Source organism: Metopolophium dirhodum, chromosome 1 (assembly GCF_019925205.1).
Source record: "Metopolophium dirhodum isolate CAU chromosome 1, ASM1992520v1, whole genome shotgun sequence".
NCBI classification, from domain to species: Eukaryota; Metazoa; Arthropoda; class Insecta; order Hemiptera; family Aphididae; genus Metopolophium; species Metopolophium dirhodum.
Genome location: NC_083560.1, coordinates 14,370,988 through 14,391,159, shown reverse-complemented (window position 1 = coordinate 14,391,159; position 20,172 = coordinate 14,370,988). Strand labels below are relative to the sequence as shown.

Genomic DNA, 20,172 nt, shown 5'->3' with positions numbered 1-20,172 from the left:
GTCGGTTGTTTTTCTACTAATTTTCGTAAAAACTTATAAATTTAAATATTTTGTTTGGATATTTTGACTGATTACCGTTAAATTCATCGATCTTGTTAGTGAGTTTTTGGGGCGTCGTTCAACGGAGGTGCAAAATAAATCGACTTGTCGTCGTCGTCGTGACATACGCCGCCGCGCCGACGCGACTCGCCGACACGGCAGATACCTGCGAGGAGTGATAAGCACTTGTCTGAAAAATGCCGTCGTCCCTGTCGCTACCGCGTATCAGATAAGATATTAACGTTCGTTTATTTGTATTTTTTCGGGCGTAAACTACATACGACTATACGAGAATACGACCGCCCGCGTTATAATATGCCACAGCGCACGTTGTTTATATATTTTTCAAGTAAATATCAACGCCTCGAGGTCATAAATACAGTACAGATTCAGATAATGCATTAAAATACAAGGTAAGAAGAGAAATATGTTGGTGTATGTATTGAATATTCTATTGTAAGGTACCTATGATCATACGCCCCCAAGCTAATTTGTATAATATGTAGGTATAGAGTTTGTTTTACCATTCAATAATAATTACTTGTTGCTTTAAGCACAAAATTTCCAACGTTATTATTTAATCCTAGGGTCTATAAGTACTCACTCTCACAACATAATTAACGGTTTCACTCACTGAGGCGCCAGTGTCGGGCGCCTAGCTACAGATTAATTTTGATAGCTCCACGACTGTGCATCGATAACAGTATATTATATTTGATTGTATATTTCTAATTTTGCATAATAGCCAATACCTAGGTATTAGCAATTTTTAAAAATGTTAATGCACTGAATATTAAATGTACTTTCATTTGAATGTGTGTTTTTAGATCTAAAATAGGCCTTTGACTCTGTTGACCAATTTAATTTTGATAAATCCTCATTTTTACAATTTAAAATTAATACTTAATAGTAATCATAATCCGGGTTTTAACAAATTTACACTACATGATAGCTTTTGTACACTTGATACTAGACATTGTTGTTGCTCTGCTATTAAAAGAGCAAAATCAGTAAAATATTTAGGCCTGTATCTTGTCGACCGTTTAAAGTGGAATATATATATCGATAAACTAATAAATAACTTAAGGAAATTCTTCAATGCTTTTAAAACTCTAAAAAATATTCTGAGTGATAAACTTAAAGTTATTGTATAGAAAGCATTAATACAAACCATAGTCTCGTACGGCAATGCCCTATGGGGTTCTGCTTATAAAACATATATTATCAAATTAGAGACCACATTAAATTCTACTAATTTACTATATAAAGCATTAAAAATATACTAACACTTTTAACTTTTAACAATAGAATAGGTACATATGTAAATTAATAAATACTTAGCACTTTTAAGTTAGAAGTTTTAACAATAATAAAAATAATAAAATGCAAATAATAATAAATTGATGATAAATTAAATTATGAAAATTTAAAACAACAAAACATTAATAATTTAAATATGATTATTATTTAATTGTATCAAATATCTTATTACACCGTATAATCATTATTTTTTCTAGCATGTCATTTGTAAGTGACATGCGTAAATCTGATGAAATAAACTTTAACCCAGAGAAACAACGTTCAACAGACACCTGTATAGTACATAGTTATTTTTATTTTAGTATATTCTTATAGTTAATAAATAATAATTAAGTATCATAAAATGTGGTGGATAGAAACAAATGCAAATGTAAAAACTTAAAGTTGTTACTTTGATGTCCACTATATGTATTATCAATATTGAATATAATATATTAAATATTTCCTTGACATTATGAATTGTCAACCAGTAGGTACAAAATTAAAAATTACATCCAATGAAAAATTAAAAATCATTATATTATAATATATTTTCCTTCTATAGTTCTAGGCGTTCAAACACTAAAAAGCTACATAGGTACATAGTTATTAATTATTTTACATTTTTAGCTTTTTAATTTGAAATCAAATAATGTTGACAAATTAATATTTATTTATCTATTGTTTTTTTTTTTTTAAAATAAACACTAAAAACTAAAAAGTAAACATTATTTGAAATTTGAATTTTCTATATAAACTTTAAATTGTTTCTATTTTTTTTTCACTGATAAACTTCAGTATATAATATAACATTATAATTCAATAGTAATTCAATATGTAAATAAAATTATAATTTATATTATTGTTCTAAATCATAAATTATAATTTATATTTAATAAAACTAAATTAATATTGAATTACATTAATAACAGAAGTTAAAACTAAAGTCTAAAGAATACAATTATTAATAATCCAAAAATGTTCAGTACCTACTTGAGTAACAGGAACACTTAGGATTACTTGTGCTAATCTAAATATCTCTGGTTTAATCAACTTCAAATCCTGCCAATACTGTTAAATACTCGTGGAATGATGTAAACGTTGAATATCATCATAGCTTTGTAACAACAAACGAATTGGTATTGCTTCAACACTTTCATTTTGTTCTTGTATAGAAATACATGTTTTAGTTTTAATAAAATCTTCCAAATCATCAACTTCAAAATTTGATAAATTATGATTGTCAACCTCATAATGAGTTGCAGATTCAATAATTTCATCATTTGAAATCGGCATTGAATTTTTATCTAACCATAAAATCATCTTCCACACATCAACTAAAATATAATTGCTTTATACTTGGAGTCATCATCTAGGAGACATTGAAATCTTGGGTCTAAATAGATACCTAAAACAGTTTAAATATTAAAAATCACAATAATGGTTTTATTAATTTATTTTTAGTTTGTATTTGAAAAAAATTTAAAATAGTATTTTGAAACTTACCAGCTAAAAAAATAGGATTATCCAACAGTAATTTTTCTCTTTTTTTCATTGAAGTAGATAAAATCTTAGAAAAGCCTGAACCTACTTTCTTAGTATCTCTGCAACACTTAAGCCAAATTCCATAGAAATCTCCAATAGTAAGGTCTTCTTTTTGAAGTTGAACTGTGGCTTGCTTAGCAGGTAATAAAGTTCTTTACCTGTCAAATTTATCAATATTTACATAATTAAATTTATAGTTAAATGTTAAATACTTAAATTACCATTGTGTTAAAAATATTATAGAAACATTAGAAACTTTTTGAAACAAACTAGGTAAACTATTTTAAAAATAAGGTTAAACAATTAAATAACACAAGATGAAACATACTAAAATTTCTGTTTTCTGCCATTGATTATCAGTTACATTCAATTCTTTACATACATCTTTTAACTCTAAGAGACGATTTAACATGGCACAAGAACTATCCCATCGAGTCTCCACATCAATGATCGCCTTTTTTGCTTTTGGATGAAGACCTTTTATCATTTGAATTACTGTTGGAGTTCTTAGTTTTTTCACTATCTATGAGCAACCATAATTATTATTCACACAATTTTAAAATTCATAATTAGTCTACAGATATTTTATATATTTTAACGATTATTATATACTACCTCTCAATTTAGAAATTAATTTTCGATCTGATGTTGATTTAAGTGCATCTTCTACACAAAGTTGTAAAGTATGCACAGAGAAACGAATTAACACATTTAGAGGCTTCAAAGTTTGTTCTTCAAAATCATTGTTTTGGTTTGACATCACAGTCACTAAATCATCTTCCAAGCCATCTAGAGGATTCAATTCCAAATCTTCACTAATTTGATTATTATTTGTTTTATCTTCTAACAATTCTTCATCTTGAAAAATATGTTTCAAATTTTCAAAAAATGTAAATTTTACTTAGCTTAACAATGATTTCCTGGTAAATAACTAGATACCTAATGAATTTAATATTTAATCATAGGTACCTACTTGTACTACTTTGCAATTTTGATGTGTGCAGATACTAAAATCATTTCTATAATCATTAAGCTTAGGTATATTAAAAATTATAATACCTTTTACTTATTTATCGACTAATTTACAACATTATTTACGATCAATTATTATAATTTAGAAGTAAAAACTAACAATTAAAATCTAAAACTTAAAAGTCTTTACATTGTAAAGCTAAAATAAAAATAAAGTTTTTTTTATTACCATCATTTTCTTTATGCATTAGGTCTACCACCTTGACAAAGTTTCTCGCATTGTCAGTCGTGATTGTAAGAATTTGTTGTTTTTTAATTTCAAAAACTGTTAAGACTTCATTGATCTGAAATAAATTTGTTAATTGTTTAATATAGTAGGTATTTAAAATTTTTATATCTAATCAATGTTCAATTGTTTATTAAAAAGATTAATTATAAACAATTTAGTATTTGCTATTTAGTACTATTTAGTATTTACTATTTACTGACCTTTTCTTTTAAATAAACAGCAGTTTGTTATTGCGTTAACTCTATCATAGCTAATGTGTGTAAAGTAGTCACTGTTGTATCGGCAGCTGCATATTGAACATTAATTCCTAAAATGGACTTATCCTTTCTTGACGCACAATCCATTTTAAGGTATAATAATTTATTTTTAACCAAGTCTTTAATATTTGCCACAACTTCATTGGATTTATCAATAACATTTGACCTTACATTGCGTTTATTAATGACATTACAGCCATTATCTAAACCGGCCAAACCTTTTAATAAAGGATTTGAAATTTTACGAAATCCACTATCCTCTAAAAGTTCAAATGGTCCTCCATCAACCGTAACTAATTCTGTACAAGCATTCATGAGTTGGTGTGCTGTAAGCTCAATAGAAATACACTTCGGGTTTGATTTCTTATTTTCAAAATGTAGTTTTGATTGTGTCATTGGCTTTTGCTATAATAAAAATTTGATAAATATTTACTTCAAATTTCTATAGGTTCTATTTATAAACTATAATATTTATCAAATTGGTAAAGTTAAACAATAAAAAAATGTACTGAGGTAGGTAAAACATATTAATTTTATTGTATTGTTTTAGTGTTATAACTTATAAGTTATAAGTTATAACTAATAAATTATAAAATTATAGGTCATTGATAATTTTCGAGTATACAGACTGTTATAGTTAAAAGTTAAAAATAAAATGCAAATGGATAAATTTGTATAATTTTGTTCTATATTTTTATTACACGAACCTTAATAGTTGTCAGTTCATAACATTTCTTATTTTTTTCAATTTCTCTCGATTCCACAGACAAATATTTTGCAAATATATCATAATGCAAACTTTTGATATGCCGCTCTAAGTTTTTTGCATGCTCGCCTACAAGTACTTGTCTACAAGACTCTATTAGACATTCTGATTTTCCCGTCGAAATATTAAAACTTAAAATATTTATGAACAGGAGAAGTTCTTTTTCTGCCCATTTCTATAAAGTAGGTATAAATATTAAATATTATTACGTACCTCCCAGACAGCATTTTGAAATGATAATATTATAATAACATTATAATAATATTATAATCACGAATAATATTATTATAATGTTAAAATGATATTTTTACTCAAACATTTGCTGTCTGGGCTATGATACATTGATGATAGACACAACATAACAAAATGAAATATACTTACTCAATACGTTTATGATAGATGAAGACTAAATATTATAATTTTGTATTATATTATTTTATTTTCTGTAATCTGTACAATATGTTTGATGTTTGAATAATCAACAATGAATAATGATAAATACGCACGCTAAATATCGCTTAGGTAAATAATATACAGTTTGGTCAATATCGATAAAACATTATATTAATATATTATCCTAATAATAACTTGTTGTTGTCGTTACTGATTGGTTCATTATAGTGATTGTTTCATTCTAGCTACTATATATCTCTTATTTCTTATTTTAGTTGCATTAGTTGCAAAAATACATACAAATTGATATGCCACTTAATTTTTAATAATTCGGGGTTTTTGGGTAAACCCAAACGTTATATTACGGGTTTTGGGTTATTTCGGGTGTTTTTTTGGTGTTTATTACTCAAATTTAATACAATCCATTACACAGTGACCCACTTGTAACCTACCATACAGAAAAGTGACATCCACTTACCTGCTTTTTATGTTTGTTAATTTCTAGGTATATTTTTCTAAAATGTGTAAATATGTTTAAAAAACTCAATCTATAAACGTTTATTTTCATTTTCAATTTTTTATGAGAATTCTCTTCTATGGATTAGGGTAGCATAATATTATTATGAACATTGTATAGTTTCTTTCAGCATATTTCTATTGTATTAAATATAATTATTTATTGATTAAAAGTAATGCAATTTAACACAAATTAAACGGTGATAGTTAAAGTAAAGTTTAATACTCCATTTAAATCGTTTTAGTCCCAGTAGTACACTGAAACATTAAGAATATAAAAACCCTACAAAAGGTATCTGAGGTTACCGTTAAAATTAAAACTTTTATCGTTCATCAAATGGTTTAACCTTTAATATGTATATTTATATATATTTAAAATTCTTCAGCTGTTTTTTGATTTACTTGAATGGAATTAACCAAGAACTCGCTCTACTAAATAATTATAGGATTTAAATTCACCTGGCCATTGAGTAGATCACTGTAATGTGTGTGAAATTTAAATTCTATTATAAATCATTGCCCACAGTAAAATGATTCAGATCGAATGATGGTCGGATCAGCATTTATATCTAAGAATAGTTTATGTTGAATTATATTTATACTATTATTAGTATTTTCTACATTAGTTAGGTTAAACATATTTATGCCAATAACATTGCATATAATTATACAACTTATCATGAGCCAATACCGACGTAAAATGCCATAGATAAGTGTAAATAGAGTTATTTTATTTCTTTGCCTCTTTCACTGTTTTTTGTTTTCTTTAAATTTAAATTCAATATTTAATGCATGTACCTATTATAAATTTAATATTTGATTAGAAGTTAAAACTCTCATCTCCACAGAGCCATAGTCTTGGAGGCGACCAACATATTTGTAATGATAATCTCTTTTTTAATATTGTTGTTGGAATTGTATTCAAAAAATAAATAAATAAACAAATATGAATGTTTATTTGTATGTAATTAAGTGAATCAACTTTTGTTTTTACATCAAAATTTATTCAATAAGAAAACAGAATAATTCTTTTCAAAGCCAATATTTATATTTTGTTTTGTTTAATAAATATTTGACACGCCTATAAATACTTCTTCCTTTAGATACTTACTTTTATTAAAAGACAGAATACCATACATTAATGCTAACGTGATTCATTGCATATTAAACATATTATATTTACCTACATTGTATCGACTCTTGATAACGTGTTTTGTGTTTCCACCCACAGAGGAATCTCAAGACAAGACACAATGAGCGAAATAAAAGATGATATCATCGATGAAGTAGATTCTGAATGCAATCGGGAAGCACTTGCTATGAGAAATAAAAATATGTGAGAAGAAAACATGTCCTGGTCAATGTCCTGTTGTCCCGGTAAGGAGAACTTTCCGATTCAGCAATGAAAGAGGTAATTGCCACTCACTAATTACAATTAAACAAACTTGGTTAGACATTTTTACGAATGTAACTGATTATCAGAAAGAAAATGGAACGGTGGACATTCAAACAGTGAATCAAAATTATTTACTACTGCAAAATGAAAATGTAAATAACCAACAATTGTCTCCAGTTAAACAAATAATTTAGAACGATAATAATTTGGTAAGTCTATCTTATATTAATCTCGTCAGTATTTATATTACATTTTATTTTTTACAGGTCGGCTTATAGTCTGTTCCACGAAGGAAGAAACTCATCTCGCTAAGTAACTGTCAGCGTTTAACGACCTGGCACTATCTCCTTCTCTCAAACATTCTGGGCAGAAGCGTTGTATAGCACTACAACTATAAACTATGTATGGTTAGGGTAAACAGTGACGTTAAACGCCATCAGTTACATTGTGAAATGAGTTCCTTCTCTCACGGAACAGATTATAGTGATGGAGTATGTCAAGACCAGAGTAACATCGCCGAACAACAACATTCCGTTAAATAATGTGATAAATAATTTATTAGAACGATGGCCAGAGTATGTTGAATGTACAGACTATGTGCCACAAAAAAAACTATTGCATATTAAGATTAACTGGTGAGCAAATTATTTTACAGTACAAGGCACAGATATATTAAATTAAATTAATCTTTTTTAATAATTTACTAATCAAACATATTGATTTTTAATACTGCTTATTCTGACGTTCCACAAATGTAAATAATTTTTTACTCAAAAAATAATATTTAAATATTATTCATGTAATTTTTTGTTATATAAAATCAAAATATTATAGAGGGTAAAAAATTGGAGCATATAGTTAAATTTTAAAATGTTAAGTGAATAAAAAATATTAAAAAGTAAAAACATCTTACAAAATTTAAAATTAATTTAATTACAGGTATTTGAAATTTACAATTTTGGAAGAAGATAACAATATATACAACTTGGACCTGTCCATAAAAATTAATGATAGAAATGTCGATTTCATCATTAATTTGTTAAATGCACGGATTGTAACAAAACCAATATGGGCAATTATTATAAAAGTATACTTGAATCACGAATACATTTTGAACCATAATACATTTATCCACAAACAAATTAAACACATTTTAACGGGATTTGATAATCATTTAGACTTAAGCCTTTAATTCTGTGTAATAAAGCACTTTTATTTTATTTGATTATTCCAGTTTCATAAAAGTTTTCATCATTGAAAAGGTTATACAGAACCATTACCAATCGGTGATAATTTATCTATAACATATTTAAAAAAACAAATTTATAATACTTAACATTTTTTCAGATCAAAGAGTTTTACCACTCATTGACATAATTCTCAGTCATAAAATGTAAATGTTGTGCTTTACAAACAGATGAATTTAATTTGTTAATTATGGTTTCAGATGCAATTGATTTGAAAGAACCAGAAAAAGTTTTGTATCTCACGTATTGTCTTTGTCTTACAAACGCAAATTTTATGTTTTGAATAATTATTTTAACTCTGTATGTTTAGTTTTAGAGTGAATTGACCTATTATCAAATTTAGAAGTAAGATTATTATTTAATGAGAACATTTTTTGATGAATTTAACTACGAATTTAAATTTTTAAGATGTTTATACTCGCTTTAAAATTAAAATATAAAAAAAAAACCTGTCATTCACTAGATAATATTTATATTTCTAAATTTGGTAAAATAGTTCACTCCAAAGTAAAATATAACAGAGTTAAATGAAATATTTAGAATGTACAATTGGGAATGTTATACATTTGTGAGACGGAGTCAATAAACATGGTTATGGCATCCTATTAAGAAAATAACATTGTTGATAACTCATGTCGCATTTGGATGTGAGTATGTATTTAAACATTCAAGCAAAATTTGAATCATTTTATGTAGCTATGATATGAAATTTGATTAATGGTGAGATGATATTAGTATTCAAATTTGAAATATTTAATTTGCTAGTTTAATATTCTTATAATTTTTGAACCTAATCCTAAATTAATACTAGCTAGTAAGTTCTGTAGTTGTACTAAATTTGTATTAATTGATGTGGTTTGTTAATAGGTTGGAAAAGAAATGTTGTCAATAAAGAGTAAAGAATGAGAAGGGCAAAGCTTCAATCTTCTAATGGAGTTATTAAGAGGCGATAAATAATAGTTATTATTAATATATAAACGTTTGTTAAAGTATTTGTAAGTTTTTCTCAGTAATATTTGTCTAAGAAGATATTATAATTTATGTAAATATTTTAATTTAGTAATATTTAACATATAAGATTTGTGTACCAAACCTACACAATTCTAACTATTATTATGACATTGTTGGTAATTTTTACCTCTATTCTATTAAAATTAGATTAAACTAAAATCTAAAAATATTAGAATTGTAATTTGTAAATATATTTTTCTAATTTAAATATTTTTAAGTATAAAGAAATTTATATTTAAAAAGTAAATTCAGAACAGTCTGAAAATATCTTAAAATATAATTAACATTTACAACATTTCCGAATTTATACTGTTTGGAATAAAATGTTCCCGAAAAAATTGATTTCTAGATTTGATTCTCGGGTATATAAGTTCCGTGGAAATATGATTTTCAAGGCTTATAATTCCGGAAATATCTGTTGAAAAATACAGTTTTCGGATTCCGGCAACATACGTTCCTGATAAATAAATTTCGGTCACATACGGTCCTGATAATTACTTTCAAGAATTATACGTTCTAGACAGATATTGTTTTCAAATTTTAGATTCCGAGTATATACGCTGCGGATGAATAAGGATTTGATTTTGGATAAATAAGTTCCGGTAAAATACGGTTTTTGGATTCCGGCGATATACGGTCCAGGTAAATATGTTCCGGGATTTATACGTTCCGCTAATTTATTTTCTGGAATTTTACGGCTTTCTGATTATTTTAAATACCTATCTTTCTCAAACAACACATTACAACATAACATTTAAGTTCTAAAAAATGATATTATAATTAACCACTAAATATTTATCCAAATCATATCACACTGTTTGTGACAACACTGATCCAAACTATACATTTCACAGTCTATTCCTAAAATACATATACCAGTATAGTCACACTGATGTCCAATTACGAGTTTATGACCATTATATGTTTATATATAGCACAGTCGTCGTCCAACGATGATGAACATTTTTTTACTAAAGGTATGTTATGATGAAAAATAATGTAAATAATTGCCTATTGCAGGGGTGAACAAATTTTTTTTTGATCACTGAAGGTATATTTTTCCTTTTAGAATCGACTAATGTGAAAAAATTATTTTATATAATTAAGTCATAATTATATAGCTTAAGTCTAAATGATCATCAGAAAGTATAGCTAGGTACCTATTCAGCTTTTATAACTTTCATGTGAAACAATGCCATTTCACACCAACAGGTTAAACAGAAATAAATGTTTTTAATAACTGTATGTTTGTATTTAGTTCTTTTTTTATTTTACACAATAATAATATACAATATGTACAGCTGATGCACAATAAGCATATTTGATTATGGTTATAATACATGAGTACTTGATAAGAAGCCACCCAGTAGTGGCACTTGACTGGGCGTTGTATGAATCCAACTATAATATATTATATATACTTTTTTTCCCTTCTCTCATATTAGTTCCCTAACAAGTCACGGCACCAGCTCCTTTTTAGACGACGCCTGGGGTTGCCAGATAATGTTTGGGTGGATAGGTTTTTAATGAGTTGGTTTTGGTGTGTTTGTAAACGGGCATGAAAGATTTTGTAGAAGCGAGTAGCTTATTTTGTCACGGTTTTAATTGACAAGTCATTAAAGCATAGTATAGCATTAGTAAAGCATAATTAGAAACAAAGGATGGAGCATTAGTTATTTTCCTAAGGGTAATATTCTGAAATTATTGAATTTTGTTGGTATTGGACACTTTTGCTGTACCCCATAGTTGGAGACCATATGTCCATAGAGATAGAGGTCTGAGTAAGGTTTTATACTTAAGAACTTTAATTTTCAAACTGGAGTATTTATTATTTGTGAGTCGAGTTCGTAGCCTGCGAAGAAAGGCGTTTCAGACAAGTCTCTTAATTCCAATAGTGAGGTGCTTATCCAAGTTAAGGCCTACATATCTAACCGTTTCAGATGTGGGAATCTGTATTTAGTAAATGAGAAATGTATAAGAATAATAAAATTGATACATTTTAACAACTTAGAAATCGTCCAAGATCGATCAGTCGATCGCGATTGACCATTTAACCAACTTTGGGGCTGTTATGGACGTCTCCAAAACCGAGTTTGTTCGCTAATAAGAAATACGTGGTGTAGGAGTTATCACTAATACTTTATTAATATAATCAGTTGTACAGAATACTTAGATTTAAATAATTAGACTTAAAAGATTAACAGAGGTTCTGCTCGATGGTCTGACAGTACTACACTAACTCTTATACAGACAGCGAGACACGGTAGGGGCTCGCTCGGGCTCAAAACTGTCCACACAGCGAATTCCCTTAGCCCGTGTGACTCTGCCTGTTCACATATTAATATGCTTACACACTATTCTATATTATACTATTACTATATATCATACTGTGTATAGCATACAGACAGGGGTTCACAACACCCCCCGGACTACATGAAACATGGGGGTCTAATGATCACCATGTTTCACTTCATCCGTGAGTTCCGATGCTCTGAAGCTTTTAGAATTTGTAGAGGAGTGTATGGGTTGCACACACTTTGCTACTTCCGGTCTGTAGAGTCAGGGTAGATTATACTTATATTTAATCAACATGTACAGACTTACTGCTATTATTAAAATGACAATAATATAAACAATAATAAAATGATGGTCTGGATTTACAAATATTTTGGTATCGTTGTACATTTTAGATAATTCTTTCAGTTTTTCGGCATCTTCAGCTAACTGATTAAAATTTTTAAAATATTTATTTGTATCGATTTGCTCGGGGACATGACTGTTAATTAATTCTGGTATTTTTAACATTGCGTGCAGATTTGGTTTTACTGGAACGAAATCTTTATGAATTTCTGATGATAGGGTTCTCGATGGTGTTAAGATCAGATTTTCTGTATATATAACGCAATTATCGGAAATTTGAATTTTTCCTGTACCCGTTAGTAGAATTCTGCTAGAGTTTTGTGAGCATGTTACTGTCACTGCCTGCGAAATGCAATAATATAACCACGCGTTTTACAGATAAAGCTTATGCCAGATTGTAGTATTTAGGCTTAGATATTTGAAATTACACGCTCCTATCGTTTGATACGGGGAATTGTACAAAGATACCTCACAATTTTCCTGGTGTATAAATTTACTGATTGCCTCAGGATTTACACATAACTTAAAAGAGAACAATGTTTCACATTTTTCATACTGATTTTCGGTTAGACTAAAATGATATTCATTAGTATCGCTTATTGCCAAGTACTGAGCTTGTGGTTCAATGATTACTATATTACCTTTATTTGTAGGTATCGGAAGTGGAATATTATGAAACAGGTTAAACCGAAGGTTTGAAAATAAGGGTATACGGGTCACAAATACGAGATTCTGTTGGATGTACACTACGCTTAACTTGGATGTTCTGAATAATTCAGGAATTGATAAATGAGATTCAGTTATAGGTAGCTCTAGTGTAGACGGTAATGTCAGTTGTATTTGTTTAAGTTCATGAATCAATTGAGATGGGGGGTAGACATTTGTATGCATCAATCCATTTAATGCTGAGTTGACAATGGATTGCAGGTTTTGAGTTTCCCAAGCGAATTGGTTTAGAAAAACTGTCAATATTGCAGTGTGCTCCAGGAAAGTGTTTTGTATTTCCAATACATTGATTGTTGCCACAGAACGCCTGGATTGTTCTTCTATTTTGTTTATATTTTGCTGCAATTTTTGATCATCTGCTAGTAGTTCATGCATGGTAGAATTAACATTATTCATGACTGAAGAGACTATGCGTATTTGTTCCTGTGATAGATGAACATGTTTATCCTCGGAATGTGGAAACGTGGATTGTATGAAATCCGTACACGCACTAGTTAAGATCGAGTCCTCTCTTTTTTTCAGTTGAATACAAACGTCTCCCGTTTGATCATGGAATTTCTGGAGTATTTGGTACTTCATGTAATAAGTTGTCAGATTTACGTAAGTGATGAAATCCCAATTTGTGTAAGATATGCGAAGAGGTCGCATTGCTTCAAAGTATAAGCCTGATGAGTTCTGGAATGAAGTAACTTGAAAACGTCCACTCTGAGAGTTTGAAAGTCCACAACATAACAGTGAGATTCTGAAACACAATTTAGATTTCATTCATGAAATTTCTTCAATAGATTTTTGTGCAATTTTACATGTTTATTTTTTTTTAATATGGTCACATTCGGAGAGTCTGTATTAGTTTCCACCACTGTGAATGGTCCTAACCACTTAGGTGCTAATTTTCCTTTACTTGCTTTTTCTTGCACTATGACTTTATCACCTACATTGATTTGCAATGGTACTGCTGTACGATCATATCGCTTTGCGATTTGTGTTTTGATTTCATTTGTTGCTCTGTTACCATCTGATGCGTTTCTTGCATAAGACGTTTCATTTCATATTGGTAGTCTTGATAGTTATACTGAGGTTCGGGCTTACGACTTAGACAATTTGGTATTGATAACGGATATCCATACACGACTTCATGTGGTTGAAACCCTGTGGAGGTGTGTACTGAAGAATTATGACAGTACATGGCATAAGGAACATATACATCCCAGTTTTGCGGATTTTTTCCAGAGTAGTTCCGCAAATATTCACCAAGGGTTCTATGACTTCTCTCTAAACTACCATTACTCTGAGGATGATACGGAGTAGTTGATGTTTGAAAGATCTTCAAGAGTTTGCTACTTCTTTAAAAACCTTACTAAGGAATTCGGTTCCACAGTCCGTCACTAGAGATTCTGGTTGTCCATGCAGACATACAAATTGAGTAACAAAATGCTGTGCGACGGTGTTTGCTTCATGATCCTTCATGGCACACGCCCAAGTGAACTTTGAAAAATCATCGATCAGAGTTAATATATACGAATTTCCGTGGTAAGACTTGTTGAGAGGCCCTACGATGTCCATGAATACTTTTTCGAATAGTTTCGAAGCAGTAGTTGTTATCACCATAGGTTCCCTGATGGTCTGGTTTGGAGTTTTGTTGATCTGACATACAGGACATTTCTTTATGTATTTCCGGATTTGTGTTCTCATGCCCTGCCATTGGTATTGTTGTGCAATTTTGTTGTATGTGAGCGTTACACCTTGATGTCCACCAAGAGGATTTTCATGAAATTCCTGGATGATCTGCAGTTTGCTATCTGCCGTTAACTTATCGCGGGTGTATATCTGAATATACACAGGAGAGTCACGGAAGATATACCTTAATATATTTCGTACGACTTCCCACTTCAGTCCATCTAGGTCGCAACCTAGACGTGGACAAGCGAGCTGTGTAACTTTATACTTGACACAGATTGACTTGAGGTTCTGCAGACTTTGAAAGAGAATTTCATAACTTGTTCTTTGCCAGAAAAATTCTTTTGTGATTATATAAAACACCTGATGATTGTTCACATTGATTGTTGCAATCTCTGTTATTTGGCATCTTAGTCGACGGAGTTCATTAACTTTTCCAAATCGGCTTCGGAATTCAAATGCAATTCCTTTTCTCGATTTAAAATCTGCCGATACACAATGAGCTAATGAGATTCCAACATCTACGGAAAACAGATCTCCTGTTTTCTCGGCAATGTTCTTCGTAGGACCCAGCTTAGTTTCATCTGCTTTCAGAAATGCTTGATAACCAACATCACCTTCGCCCTTCGATTCTAAGTCTAGGTGTTCGTTATCTACTAATTATAAAGAGGTTCCTTGAGTTTCTGGAGGTTCTGACTGGTTATGATGTCCCAACGAGGTTTGAGCTCTCGTAGTTACTATTTGAATACGACTCAGTGCGTCTGCATTGGTATTATTCACTCCTGGTTTGTAATGAATAGTATACTGGTACTCTTCAAGCTTCAAACGCCATCGAGTTAAACGTGATCCCGGGTCTGTAATATTGAATAACCAAACCAATGCACGATGGTCCGTTATTACGTTAAAATGCTGTCCAAAAAGGTACGGCCTAAATACTTTTATTCCCCATACAATACTAGTTAGTTCTTTTTCCGTAGTGTTGTAGTTGATTTCAGCCTTGTTTAGTGTCCTTGATGCGAAGGCTATTGGTAAATCCTTTCCAATAGGTCCTTGAGACAGAATACAGCCTATGGCGTAGTTGCTTGCATCAAACGTTAGATTAAATGGCTTCTGGAAATCTGGGTATTGTAGAATCGGAGCTTGAGTGAGGAGGTTCTTCAATGTTTCAAATGATTCATGACATAAATCGCTCCATCTATAAGGAACGTCCTTTTTTAACAATGAGGTCAGTGGCTTAGCGATCTGCCCGTAGTTTCTGATGAATCTTCTGTAGTAACCTGATAGTCCTAGAAAAGACTTGACCTCTTTCACATTTCTCGGAATTGGAAATTGTTTCACACAACTTATTTTCTGAGGATCTGGCTTGACTCCTTCGTCAGTGATTTGATGTCCGAGATAATTAACTTCTTTTCGGAGAAATTCGCACTTCAGTGGTTGAAGTTTGAGATTATATTGGCGGAGTCTCTGAAAAATCTTGGTGATTTTCTGTGAATGATCATTTAGATCTTTTGCATAGATGATGATATCATCTAGATATACGAATGCTTTGATTCCATTTATACCGATCAAAACTTTATTCATGAGCCTCTGGAAGGTTCCTGGAGCTCCCTTCAAACCAAATGGCATTCGTTCAAATTTGAAATGTCCCCGGTCTGTAGAGAACGCCGTTTTACTACGGTCGGAGGGATCCATCAAAATTTGGTGGTACCCATGGACTAAATCCAAGGTACTGTAATATTTTGACCTGCCTAGTTGGTCCAAAATATCCACAATATTTGGAAGTGGGAAAGCATCTCCTATCGTGACCTCATTCAGTCGGCGAAAATCCACACAGACACGGTATTTAACCTGGCCATTGATGTCGGGTTTCTTCGGGACTACTAAGAGTGGAGCGTTCCAAGGTGATTCACTAGCTTTAATCACACCTTCCCGTTCGAGGGCCTCCATTTGGTCCGTAATTTCCTGTCTATGCCTTTGTGGTAACCGGTAGGGCTTCACGTGAATTGGTGAAACCGCTTCTGAGGTTTTGATCCTGTGCGTCACCGCTGTAGTTGCTGATACTCGATCTGCTTCTAAAAATAATATGTCTGAGTAGCCTTGACAGATGGCCACTAATGATTCCTTTTCTTCAGAATTCAGATGATCGGTTCTAAGTGCTCCTTCCAGTTGTTTCAGTCGACTACTGCTTGCATGAGGTTCTTCCTGTCGATCCGTGACTTGTACCGAATGGATCAAAGCTTCCCTGAACTGCTCGCGGACCAGTTCCTTTAAATTTGGCGTCTTTAGCCTAATCCTTCTTCAGTAGGGTTGATGAATGTGGCTAACACCCTTTTGTTTTGTACTTTGGTTACGGCGTTGCTGCAAGTGACTGATTTCGTGATTTCTTGACATTCGATCATGATGATTTCGTCTTCTGCGCGATTCCCTGCTTCTATTCCTACAAGGGTTTCAGTGCGGGGTTGTAGCACTATTTTAGCCCCGTCAGGAATAATAACTTCATTAGTCTGATAATTCAGAATGATTTTGTTTTCCACCATAAATGGACGTCCAAGGATACCATCATTGGGGATCGGGAATGCAGAATGGATTACTTGGAACATTGCAACTATAATTTTATCCTCGGTATATGATTCAAGTTGTGTTTGTCCCAGTGTGTGTACTATCTGGTCATTAATGCCCTTCAGGTGATATATGACGTCTTCATACACGATTGTCTGATCCGGGAGAGAAGATATTTTTATTTGATTAAGCTCACTCCCAGAGTCCAGAAGTAGCTTTGATTTTTTGCTGATGGTCTGTTCGATATAGCAGGTTAGATGATCTTGATCTAATTCTGCTTTGAAGTAGAGGATTTGGCGTTGCCGGTGTTTTTTAACTCGCTCACCGGGCGCCCACCGCTTGCGGCCGGTTGCTGCTGGTTTTCCTGCTGGTTGCCTTCCTTTTTGGAGTTTATATAATTCCTTTTACGACAATCTTTCAACAGGTGTCCTGGCTTTTTACAATAGTTGCATTCAATGCTTCTAATTTGTGCCGTTGTGGAAGAAGGTCTTGAAGTTGTCGTTGTCAGTTTGCTTCTGCAATCCTTTGCCATATGACCAACTTTACTACAGTGGAAACATGTGGGTTTCTTCGTGGGTTGGTTTGGCGCTCCATATAGCTTCTTTGTCGCTTCTTGTGAGTTTCTGACCCGTTCTTCTTCCCTTGCTGCTTGTATGGCCTTGTCTAAAGTTAACGGATTCCTGGCCTTGATGAAGTCTTTCAGAGGTCCTAGTCCCTCTACGAATACTTGAATGCTTTGCCTCTTTATACTTGCTCCTAGCGCTTGAGCTACCACCCAACTGTACCCACTCGTCTCTTGCTCTATGATAAGTGTTTGGAGTTGCTCAATCCTATTTGCGTAGTTAGTTACGTCTTCTCCGATTTTCTGTCTGGTTGAATACAATTCTGAGAATAGATAAGTGGTCGTCCTCTGTGGTTCCAATGCAGATTTCAACGCTTCCTTTAGTTCAGTCCAATGTCTTATTTCCTTAAACTTGACTGCCTGACGGGCTTTCCCTGTCAGTCTAACTTGGATACCTTGGAGAAGTCGAGCCTGTACATGGTCATGTGCGCATGCTAACGCAAACTCGCATTTTTCCAAGAATATCTCCAATTTCTCCTGCTTGTCTCCACTGAACGAGCCTGACAAGAGTTTTAGAGCGGCCTCCAGTCCTATTGTCTCTCCTCTTGATCCGAATGAATATCGTAAACCGGATGGATCTGGATTTTCTTCGATTACTTGAGGATTTGTTACCGTTTGAGTGTCTGCATTTGATGGTCCTTCAGAATTTACCATGCCGCTTTGCTGGTTATTACCGGTACCACCCTGTGTTTGAGCTGTTTCCTGAGTACCTGGATTCATGGTTTGGTCACTAGAGTTAAGAGGAGGGGAGGTTATATTCTGATCTAAAAGATTTTCTTCAATGGATCGGTCTAGGAAATTAAGGTTGAGTCGATATTCTGTTTCCCCCAAAACGGTATCTACTTCCCCCAAAGTTACTGAGACGTTATGTATTAACTCTGAATTATGGTCTATTAATACGCCAGTTATGATGAAGATGTTATCAGTACTGATATTTCCAATAGAACGTTCGGATGTCGGATTTTCTGTATTTGAGAAACGTATTGGTAAACTTACACGAGGGGTAGGACTTGGCGGTACTATTGGATTACTCGATTCGTTATCCGAATTTGGGGTTGACCTATCCGAATCGTTTTCCGATTTTCCACTCATTAACTACTTAGCTACTTGACTGATACTTAACAAATTGCTAAATTGACATGCATAAGTGTGTGTATTCACATGCAATTATACAACACTGCTAAGGTTAACTACGATATTACGGATTACTACGATATACTACGGATTTATGATTCTGAATCATACATTTAAAAAAAAAGAAAACGTACTTATCAGTTAGTACGGAGTGCAGTACTGATGACCTATCACTTAATCAAGATACGGTTACAGTTTTTTTTTTCTTTTTAAATATAAATTTGTTTATTTTTACTCACAGTATCGCAGTTACAATGATCCTTGCCATGGTTTTTTTTTTTTTATATTTACTGATTTTTTTTTTCTTCTACGGGATGGTCTGCACGGGTGTTCGGCTTGGCTTGAATCGAATTTCTTGACTGTTAACGACGACTTTCCTCTTCGACTGCGCTTGTGGAATCGAAGTTCGCAAGCCCCGAAACTGCTGGCGCGGGGACCACTACACCCTGTAGTGGGTTTCTATGATAATACTAGTATAGTATAATTTTATTTCACGTGTCAATGAACACGGCGCACTCGTGTAGTATATTTATATAAATAATATATACTACTATAGCGACGACCCGTGCGAAATATTTACGAAAACTGAGAGCGCGCGTAATATTAACGTATATGATAATACGATATATATATTTTATATATACGTAATACGACGGCGGCGGCCCACACTGCTTGATACTACTAGACGGCAGTATTTGTTTACAAACACGACGTTACGGCGACTATATTCTGCCGGCACTATATTATAATATATATGTATTTATACACACGGCGGCGGCACAGACGTTCGGTTTCGTTAGTACGCACGGCGGATGCGTGCGTGCGTAAGTGAGTGTCGTCTGCTTCGGCGGCATTATCGACACGGGGCGGCGGTGGTGCGTGTATTATGATATATTACAAGTCGTTTTTGTGTGTGTCAATAAATTGACCTTCGGTTTCAGCGGTAACACGTACAACGGACGCGGCGGCGTTGATGCTCGTATTACGGGTTCGCGTTCGCGTGCGTGCGTGCGCTACTAACCATTCGTTCGGGCGGCGCTACTGCGTGTTCCCTCTCCTTGTCTTGTACACTGAGTTCCTGTAC

General features: G+C 32.3%; 1 long non-coding RNA gene across 1 annotated transcript; it reads left to right on the top strand.

Annotated features, from left to right (window-relative positions):
• The first annotated feature begins 319 nt into the window (after nt 1-319).
• LOC132952179 (uncharacterized) lies at nt 320-8,594 on the top strand. Its single transcript, XR_009665449.1, has 5 exons — nt 320-452; nt 7,308-7,487; nt 7,559-7,681; nt 7,739-8,107; nt 8,412-8,594. It is a non-coding gene; the product is annotated as an uncharacterized LOC132952179 (long non-coding RNA).
• The last annotated feature ends 11,578 nt before the right edge of the window (nt 8,595-20,172 follow it).